The sequence below is a fragment of the Ixodes scapularis genome, unplaced genomic scaffold (assembly GCF_016920785.2).
Source record: "Ixodes scapularis isolate PalLabHiFi unplaced genomic scaffold, ASM1692078v2 ptg001158l_1___fragment_4___debris__unscaffolded, whole genome shotgun sequence".
In the NCBI taxonomy this organism is placed as follows: Eukaryota; Metazoa; Arthropoda; class Arachnida; order Ixodida; family Ixodidae; genus Ixodes; species Ixodes scapularis.
The window spans coordinates 6861-10000 of NW_024610109.1; the positions used below are offsets into that span (position 1 = coordinate 6861).

The following is a 3140-nucleotide window of genomic DNA, read 5'->3' on the forward strand; positions in this document are numbered from 1 at the left end:
ATACACACAAACATACATACATACATATATATATATATATATATATATATATATATATATATATATATATATATATATATATATAAGGAGAGAGAGAGGGGAAAAAAATAAGAAAGAAAGAAGGACAAATAAATGATACTGAATAACGAGGAGCCACATAAGTGAGAGACAGTAAGTCAGTCAGTCAGTCACCGAAACTGATAACCACAAACTATGTACAGAATGCTCTTGAAGGATCTTCTTTATACTTATCGGTGCTATTATGTGGAGGTGGGGTCTGTCGAGCGTTCGATTGGTGCGAGCGGCGTCTGACGACGTCGCCGACGCCTTTCGTCGCCGTCTCGGCCGCTGCCTCCGCCGCATGGTCGTTACAGCAAGGTACCTGCGATCTCTGGCGTCTGCCGTTGGGGTCGGTTCTCGGGTGCACCTGTGTCTTGAAAACGAATGCGAGAGGAGGGTGTTTCGGAGCGTCCGCGCTAACCGAACGGTGTGAAATGACGAGTGCGTTCTGACCGAAGGCCGGGGTGCGTCCTCGCGTCCTCACGGGACCTGAAAGCTCGGCAACGCTGCGAAGGCGTCGTCAATGATTTTTTGGCGTACGACTTTCTGTTGCTACGACGAGAAAGAAATTTATGCGCTTCTTGCCGCGTCGGTACCGACCTCGGTCGGGGATATTCCGGCTGCGCGCTCGAACGTGCTTCATTTCTTCTTGGATTTGGAAGTAATTCCTAAGCGTTGTGTGTGTTTGCGGTTCGTAAGGGGCGCCTGACGGTGGCCCCGCGTCCGCGCGTTGGTAGGGTTTTGGGCGACCCACCACGAAAAGATTACCTGGTTGATCCTGCCAGTAGTCATATGCTTGTCTCAAAGATTAAGCCATGCATGTCTAAGTACATGCCGAAACAAGGCGAAACCGCGAATGGCTCATTAAATCAGTTATGGTTCCTTAGATCGTTTCTTCCTACTTGGATAACTGTGGCAATTCTAGAGCTAATACATGCAGTGAGCCCGAAGCCCCTCGGGGCGACGGGTGCTTTTATTAGACCAAGATCAATCGGGCTTCGGTCCGTTTTGTGTGGTGACTCTGGATAACTTTGTGCTGATCGCACGGCCACGAGCCGGCGACGTTTCTTTCAAGTGTCTGCCTTATCAACTGTCGATGGTAGGTTATGCGCCTACCATGGTTGTTACGGGTAACGGAGAATCAGGGTTCGATTCCGGAGAGGGAGCCTGAGAAACGGCTACCACATCCAAGGAAGGCAGCAGGCGCGCAAATTACCCACTCCCGGCACGGGGAGGTAGTGACGAAAAATAACAATACGGGACTCTTTTGAGGCCCCGTAATTGAAATGAGTACACCCAGTCGAAAATTCTCATTAGATTCCAATTGGTATTTCCAATTGGTACCAGTTAGGTTTTCGGACAACCAATTGGTCACTGTAATGGGAACCAATGGGAATTAACGGGAACCATTTGAAGCCCATTAAGTTTCCAACTGGAAAATTTTTTCCAACTGATGGCCAGTGTGCTTCCAATTGGAACCCACTAAAACCGATTGGTTCCAATTAAAACCAGTTAGAATTCCAATTGGGTCTAATGATAATTTTTAGCTGGGCACTCTAAATCCTTTAACGAGGATCCATTGGAGGGCAAGTCTGGTGCCAGCAGCCGCGGTAATTCCAGCTCCAATAGCGTATACTAAAGTTGCTGCGGTTAAAAAGCTCGTAGTTGGATCTCAGTTACAGGCGGGAAGTGCGTGGACACCACGTTACGGCCCGTGCTGAACATCATGCCTGTCGTGGCTTGGTTCCCTTCATCAGGTGCCTTGCTTTGGCCGGCGCGTTTACTTTGAAAAAATTAGAGTGCTCAACGCAGGCGATTCGCCTGAATAACAGTGCATGGAATAATAGAACAAGATCCTGTTTCTGTTCTGTTGGTTTTTGGAATACAGGATAATGATTAAGAGGGACAGACGGGGGCATTCGTATTGCGGCGCTAGAGGTGAAATTCTTGGACCGTCGCAAGACGAACTACTGCGAAAGCATTTGCCAAGAATGTTTTCATTGATCAAGAACGAAAGTTAGAGGTTCGAAGGCGATCAGATACCGCCCTAGTTCTAACCATAAACGATGCCAACCAGCGATCCGCCTGAGTTACTCAAATGACTCGGCGGGCAGCTTCCGGGAAACCAAAGTATTTGGGTTCCGGGGGAAGTATGGTTGCAAAGCTGAAACTTAAAGGAATTGACGGAAGGGCACCACCAGGAGTGGAGCCTGCGGCTTAATTTGACTCAACACGGGAAAACTTACCCGGCCCGGACACTGGGAGGATTGACAGATTGAGAGCTCTTTCTTGATTCGGTGGATGGTGGTGCATGGCCGTTCTTAGTTGGTGGAGCGATTTGTCTGGTTAATTCCGATAACGAACGAGACTCTAGCCTATTAAATAGGTGCGTGGTTCTCTGCACCTTGCACCCTTCTTAGAGGGACAAGCGGCTCCTAGCCGCACGAAACAGAGCAATAACAGGTCTGTGATGCCCTTAGATGTCCGGGGCCGCACGCGCGCTACACTGAAGGAAGCAGCGTGTTTTTATCCCTGTCTGTAAAGACTGGGTAACCCGTGGAACCTCCTTCGTGATTGGGATAGGGGCTTGCAATTGTTCCCCTTGAACGAGGAATTCCCAGTAAGCGCGAGTCATAAGCTCGCGTTGATTACGTCCCTGCCCTTTGTACACACCGCCCGTCGCTACTACCGATTGAATGATTTAGTGAGGTCTTCGGACCGATACCCGGAGCGGCCTTTCGGTTGCGCCGGTGTGTTGGAAAGATGACCAAACTTGATCATTTAGAGGAAGTAAAATTCGTAACAAGGTTTCCGTAGGTGAACCTGCGGAAGGATCATTACCGGATGTTATTTGGCATCGTTTTGTCTTCTTCCTCTTGTACGGGGAATGGACTCGATGTGCGAATTTATCTGGCGCCGATCCCGACCAAGCTTGGATGCCGTCGGGACGGCACAAAAAAAAAACAACAACTGTGGTTCGGATGTGCCTTTTTCTTTGGGTGGCCTCCGTTCCTTTCGATGATGCGCCCAGCGGGAGCCCTCTGCTGCCTCGATTGAGAGGAGATTTCAAGTGCACCGGG

At 49.3% G+C, this 3140-nt stretch overlaps 1 pseudogene; it reads left to right on the plus strand.

Annotated features, from left to right (window-relative positions):
• Positions 1 to 825: 825 nt before the first annotated feature.
• Positions 826 to 2900, plus strand: LOC120845664 (annotated as a pseudogene).
• Positions 2901 to 3140: the final 240 nt, after the last annotated feature.